The 7,109-nt window shown below is 43.4% G+C and overlaps 1 pseudogene; it reads left to right on the plus strand.

Moving 5' to 3' along the window:
* Positions 1–3,467: 3,467 nt before the first annotated feature.
* On the plus strand, positions 3,468–4,499 carry LOC101644823 (annotated as a pseudogene).
* The last annotated feature ends 2,610 nt before the right edge of the window (positions 4,500–7,109 follow it).

Consider the following 7,109-nt stretch of genomic DNA (forward strand, 5'->3'; position numbering starts at 1 on the left):
TGGTCCTCAATGTTCCCTTTACCCTTGTCCTCCTTCCCCTTGGCTCTCTCCCCTGCCCTCTTGGCCCGTGCTGTGCACTGACCTGGCTGTTGAGATCATGGCCATCCCTGAGGTGAGCATGCTACCAAGAAATGTGTCTGACTCCATTATCTTACTCTCTCTTCTATCTGTCATGCTCGCTATGACTTTATTATAATCTTTATATATCTCAACCATACAATGATGCCTATCAAACCCTTGATTAGTTGGGGGGGGGAGGGGCGTTGGCCTCCCCCCACAAAGATAAAAAGGCTTCTAACCAACAAATGACAAATATAATTATAATGCTAATGATCAAAAATACAATGTACATTTAAAATTCAGATATCTTACTAAATTAACCTTGACTCGGCTTAATAAAAGGTTGATGGAATATAAAAGCGAAAGCAATAGTAAAGAATGCACTAACAATTCAAAACAAAGAGATTTAACGTGGATTCTAATCCTAAACATATCATGAGGAATAGAGCTCTTTTCTAACCGTGGTGTTCACGTAAAGACAGCTGGGTCAACAATCGAAGAACAGCCTGCTAAACAAGGAATAGTGCCTCACAGCTGGAGCCTAATGACAAAACAGCAAATAATTAGGATAATTAAAAACCAAATTTCTAATGTTTTTATAGTTAAACTTTTCACCATTTAAATATTTTTGGCATTATAGAGCAAAAGCTATTCCAGAGGCAGTGGAGATGAAGCAAGGCTTAACTAATCTTAAAGTTTTTTACACAAGTCCTATATTCAAATGAAGCAAAAATAGCTATGATGGTTGACAGATGGCACTACTGATGAGTCTAATCACTAAAGCCATCAAAATACCCACACATGACAATTATGATTAGAAAAATTCAAAAGAGGGGTTAAAGCTCTGATTTCTTAACCACTTACTCCGAAGGTTTAGCTGATGAAATGCAGCAATTCTGGAGACTAAAGCACGTGTTACTGTGAATTGTGTAGGCAGTTTGAGGTCAGACCTGGGCTCCGGGGAAACAGTCTACTCAGCTGTCATCTGCTTCTCTTCCTGGAAAGGGTTGTGATTTTGAGGGTTGACAATTCATTGAGAAGTCAACATTTTCTCAGTTGGGGATCCAAGTTAGGATTTCCTGTGATTTCTTAGAACACGAATTCGTCAGCAAGATTAAATAAAGTCTCTTGTATTGAAGGTCAAGGGAAACCTTTAGTTGGCTTTTAAAATTTTTTTCTCGCTCTTCCTTTAATGAACACCACCTTAGGCAAGAACAGTGGAGCAGTGGACCCCTCAGTCAGGGCCCTTATTTATTTAAACGTTTTCCTGGTGAAGTCGCTGAAGGCTCACCGAGCCTAGCACTGGTTTTACACACTCGGCAATGTCTACATGTTTGCTTTCATCTCATTCATTGCAATTCACTCAGGGCACCATCCCTTATCCCTCTACCTCTGGGTGTTTCCTGTCTCCATCCTCCTTCTTTTCATCCTCTGAGCTTTGTCTTTGGGAAAATGCTGTCCTTTTGACTGTAAGTGGTTGACTATTCTAACATGGGGTGAATTTAGTTTCATAGCTGAAGAGTGGCTAATAGCTATAGTCTTGGGGCTTCTACCTCTCTCTATCCTACCAATAAGCCTGGTATCTTGAATGATTTTGGGTTTTAGCTCACTCCCCCCCCCCCCCTTTAGCCAGGACCTCCTAACACAGTGATTCTCAACCTTCCTAATGCTGGGACCCTTTAATACAATTCCTTATGTTGTGGTAACCCCCCAACCATAAAATTCTTTTCGTTGCTACTTCATCACTCTAATTTTGCTACTGTTATGAATCATCATGTAAATATATGATATGCAGGATGTATTTTCATTGTTACAAATTGAACATAATTAAACATAAAGCATAGTGATCAATCACAAACAATATGTAATTATATATTGTGAAATATTTATGTCTTTTCTGATGGTCTTAGGTGACCCCTGTGAAAGGATTGTTTGACCCCCCAAAGGGGTCGCGACCTATAGGTTGAGAACCACTGTGCTAATGTAATCCTTTTCAGGGCAGTTGGTATTGGTACCTGGGAACATCTAGTTCTTCTGGTCTCAGGGCCGTAGAGGTTGATGTTTGCTTGGTCCGTTGGACTGCATGTTTCCCTATGTTCTGGTGGCTCAGTGGTTAATCACTGGTCTGCTAACTGCAAGGTCAGAAGTTTGAAACCACCAAGTTCTCTGTGGGAAAATGATGGGGCTTTCTACTCCGTAAAGAGTTGCAGTCTTAGAAACTCACAGGAGTGGTTCTACCCTTTCCTAAATGGTCACTCTGAGTCAGCATTGACTAGACGGCAGTGCGTTTGTTAAGGCTTATGGCAGCAGTGGTCAAGAGATAAAAAAAACCCCATGCTTTGGGTAAATCTGCTGCACAAGACCTCTGTAAAGTGTTTAAAAATGGAGAGGTGACTTTGAGGACTAAGGTGGGCTTGAGCCAAGCCACGGTATTTTCCATTGCCTCATATGCATGTGAAAATTGGACATTGAATGAAGAAGATTGAAGAAGAATCAACGCATTTGAATTATGGTGCTGGTGCAGAATATTGATACTATTGAAAGTACCATGGACTGCCAAAAGAGCAAACAAATCTGTCTTGGAAGAAGTACAGCCAGAATGCTCCTTAGTTGAAATCTCACCAACTTTGCCTCCAAGGAGCATTCTGGCTGTACTTCTTCCAAGATAGACTTGTTTGTTCTTTTGGCTTGGGTCAGGCCCACCTTAGTTCTCTAAGTAACTTCTTGTGTTACTCTGGGTAGACAAGAGAAACAAATTCATAGCTACTCATATGTATAAGAAATAATTTTATATAAAGAGTAATTGTACATTAAGAAAACATCCCAGCCCAGTCCAGATCAAGTCCATAAGTACAGTATTAGCCCATATGGCTGATACCAGCATATACATTTCTCTTTAGACTCATGCCACACATGCAATAATGCCAAGTACAGGATGATCACAGGCCAGTGGGTGGAAAGTCTTGTGGGTCCAGTGGTGATGTAAGCATCTCAGACCTCGCAGGGGTCTCCACGTGGCTTCTCCAGCTCCAAAGCTCTAGCTGCCATCAGCCTGTATCCATGTGGCTTGTCAACAAGAATGTCTCCCAGGGACTGAGCATGTGTCCTGCTTCCAACCAGCTATTTATCTCCTTAGTGCCTCCAAATGAGGTCATCAAGCTGTGACCTGATTGACAAGCTAAACTCTACCCTTTCACTCATAAGTTGCAAATTGACAACAGATTATGTAACTACCACACTTCCCTACGTGGAGATTGGGGTGTGTGATTTGGCATTTAGTATGGGTGGGTGGGTGGAGGGCTGTTTCTAACTACATTAACTAAAAAACTTCAGTTACAGAAAGACATAATGCTTGGTAAAGTAGAAGGTCAGTTAAAAAAAAAAAAGAGGGCTGTCTGACCGACCTTCAGCAGGGCCGGCACCATCATCACCATGTTCTCTCGGGCGAGCGTCGTTGGGGCCTGGGCTTGGGCTCTGCAGCCGCAGTGGACCCAAGTTCGAAATATGGCAACTTTGAAAGATATTACCAGGCGACTAAAATCCATAAAAAACATCCAGAAAATTACCAAGTCTATGAAAATGGTAGCCGCAGCAAATTATGCCTGAGCTGAGAAGGAGCTGAAACCGGCCCGGGTGTATGGAGTCGGATCGCTGGCTCTCTAAGGTGCCTGAAGACAAGAAGAAACACCTCCTTATTGGTGTCTCCTCCGACCGAGGGCTTTGTGGTGCTATTCATTCCTCAGTTGCTAAACAGATCAAAAGTGAGGTGGCCTCACTCAGCAGCTGGCAAAGAAGTGATGCCTGTTGGAATTGGTGATAAACTCAGGGGCATATTTTATAGGACTCACTCTGACCAGTTTCTGGTGACATTCAAAAAAGTGGGAAGGAAGCCCCCTACTTTTGGAGATGCGTCTGTTATTGCCCTCGAATTACTAACTTCTGGATATGAATTTGATGAAGGATCTATCATTTGTAATCGATTCAGGTCTGTCATCTCCTACAAGACAGATGAGAAGCCCATATTTTCCCCTAATACCATTGCAAGTGCAGAGCGCATGAGTATCTATGATGATATTGATGCTGATGTGCTGCAAAATTACCAAGAAGACAATCTGGCAAACATTTAAAGGAGTCCACCACTACTGGGCAAAGTGCAAGAATGACAGCTATGGACAATGCTAGCACGAACGCTTCTGAGATTGACAAGCTGACTGACTTTCAACCGTACCCGCCAAGCTGTCATCACTAAAGTTGATTGAAATCATCTCTTGTGCTGCCACTCTGGATTAATGAAAATCAAGTATCATCCTCAGCCAAGAGGTGAAAAGGAGAAGTGACAGCAGCTGGCTGTGTTGTGTTTATTGCTGTCCTTGTCAGAAGACATTGGTCTATGGCTCCAGTTACTAAAGACAACAAGACATTGTAAATTATCTTACAATAAACAACAAAAAATTTTTTTTTAAAAAAAAGAGCACACTCTGGGATGGATTGACCCGGTGGCAGCAATCATAGGATAAAACATAGGAGAGACTGTCAAGATGGCTGGGACCGGTCAGTGCTTTCTTCTGTCATACATCGGGCTGCTAAGAATTGGAATCATTTAGATGGCACCGGACAAGAAGATGATCTTAAAGTATTTTGAAAAGTATTAAAAACCTGGGCACAGTAGTTGAAACAAACTTAAAGGGCTGTCTTATGAGGAAAAAATTTAATGACTGCGAGCCACAGCTTCCTGAAACAAAACACTTAAGCATTACACAAGACAGTTATGTAGATTTTCAGTTCATAACAAGAAGCAACGACTGCATTCCAAAGGGAAACATAAACTGAGCTTTCTCCAAGGCAGTTCTTTACCTGGGTGAGCCTGTCCCAAGCTACGGTCTTCCCCGACTTTTTTTGATGAATACATGTCACCACTGAACTTGGACCTGAAGTGCTCTTTCATGAAACCAGATCGGGGGTCCCGAACACCCTTAGAAAGGTGATAATCTCTATTTCACCAAAGAGTATTTTAAAAAAAATCTTTTTTCTTGTGCATCACTTGAAGGTTTACAGAGCAGGTGATCAGTTTACATTCAACAATTCATAGACATTTTGTTCCAACTCCCCCATTGTAATTCCCTTAATGTATCGTCACTTCTCCCATTTCCTTCCTGTTTCCTGTTTTTATCCTTCCTTCTGTCCTAATCCTCTGTATATGGTTATTGGGTAAATGCTACCCTTTTGATTTTAAATAGTTGATCATTTGAAAACGGGAGGAGTGGGTTGAGTTCCGTTCCCCAGCTGAAGAGTTACTAAGGGTTCAAAGGTAACAACCAACACCAATTGTGCGACTGGGGGAGGCCTGGGCCGTCCGTGCTCTGTTCTGTTGGTTCTTGGGCCGCTATGGGGCTCAGCTGACTGGACAGCACCCAACGACAGCAACTCCCAACTAGGAACATGGCGAAAGTCGAGTGTTTTGAATAATAGCTTAAGGTCTTCAAGGGACTCACCATTCCCATTGGAACTCTGGGACGCCATCGATTGGTCAGGTCTAGATGCAGACTTGAGTTTGCTGGGATGGATCCAAGGCTTCATTGCTTCTGATTTCACTGTGGGGTGGGTGGTCAGGGGAATGGTGTCAGGTCGCCTCCACTTTGATTGAAGTGGCTTGTCTTTCCATGTTTGTAGGACTTGCTCTCTTGGGAGGAGATGATGAGCAGCAACATCAAGGACACCTCCATCCCCAAAGTGAGAGAACCTGTGAACACAACACAGCTGATAAACCTTTCAAGTAGGAATGGACTCACCTGTTTCTTAATACATACCATTGATCTCCATTTGACAGCTCAGGATTCCTATACAAGGGCTGGCTAAATAGGTGCTCAAATGGGCACAGCTCCCCATGCCCCGTGGTTGAGGGGATTTATTAGGGAAGTTACTAGGCTACCACAAGTCTGGATTAGTAAATAATAAGGATACAGTCCACAGCACCACCTCTCCTCAGCCAGCAGCCAAGACTCTCTCTGGTCCTCAGCTTCACAGCCACGTGGTCCCTTGGCTTCTATCTCTGAGGACTGGGAAGCCAGCCCACCTGTTGCTCCGTCTCACGTCCTAGTCTCAAGTCTGATAAGGAGAGGGTACCCCATAGTCTCAGCACTGCTCCTCTGAGTCTCCGTGCTATGGTCGCTGGGCATCTGGTCTTGGCAGCCTCTGCGACTTCAGATAGAGATCTTGGACAAGCTCTTCCCATGATCCTCTTATTTCTCTCTCTGCCCCAGATGGCTCTTATCCATGGAGTGGTTTTGATGGAGGTTTGGTTTTCGGTCTGGTCACAGCTTTACTTTATTTCTGGGTATGATGCGAGGAGCCTTGGTGAGGTAGTGGTTCAACGTTGGACTGCAATGAGCAAGGTCGGCAGTGTGGAACCTCCAGTCATTCTGTGGAAGAAAGACGGGGCTTTCTACTGCTATAAGCCGTTAGTCTCGGGAACTCACAGGGCCAGTTGTACCCTGTCCTAGAGGGTTGTATCGACTCGATGGCAGTGAGTTTGGGTTTTGGACTATGCACACTGCAATACGGTAATGGACGAAGCTTCTCTCCATGATAACCTTGCTTCTTGGAAAATTTTGTGGTGATTTGCCTTTTGAGAGTTTGGTTCATTTGCTCAATCTTTCCTCCTGACTGAGGTCACTAGATTGAATGGAATTTCCAGGAAATGTTTAGTGTTTGAGCAGCTTCTTCATATTTTTTTTTAAACTTCCTTGTTGTGAATTGGGTGAAAGTTTATCATCAGTTTTAAATTCAACAAGTGATGCACAGTTTGCTGCATCATATTTATTCCAGTCTTCTCAAGGTAACATCATGCATGCCAATTACTCCCTGCATTTCCTCTCTCCATTCTGCCTCCTTCCTCCATATCCTTTGTCCTCGTGTAAATGCTGCCCTTTGGATCCCAAGCAGTTGGTGATTCTAAGATGTGCATACCTCACTAGCGGGACTGGTCTCATTTATAGACCCTTCTGCTCGGTGACCATGAAGTACAAGTTGAATCCCCCCTAACCCCCCCC

Source organism: Echinops telfairi, unplaced genomic scaffold (assembly GCF_000313985.2).
Source record: "Echinops telfairi isolate 266 unplaced genomic scaffold, ASM31398v2 ScPeMD7_2010;HRSCAF=2546, whole genome shotgun sequence".
Classification (NCBI taxonomy): Eukaryota; Metazoa; Chordata; class Mammalia; order Afrosoricida; family Tenrecidae; genus Echinops; species Echinops telfairi.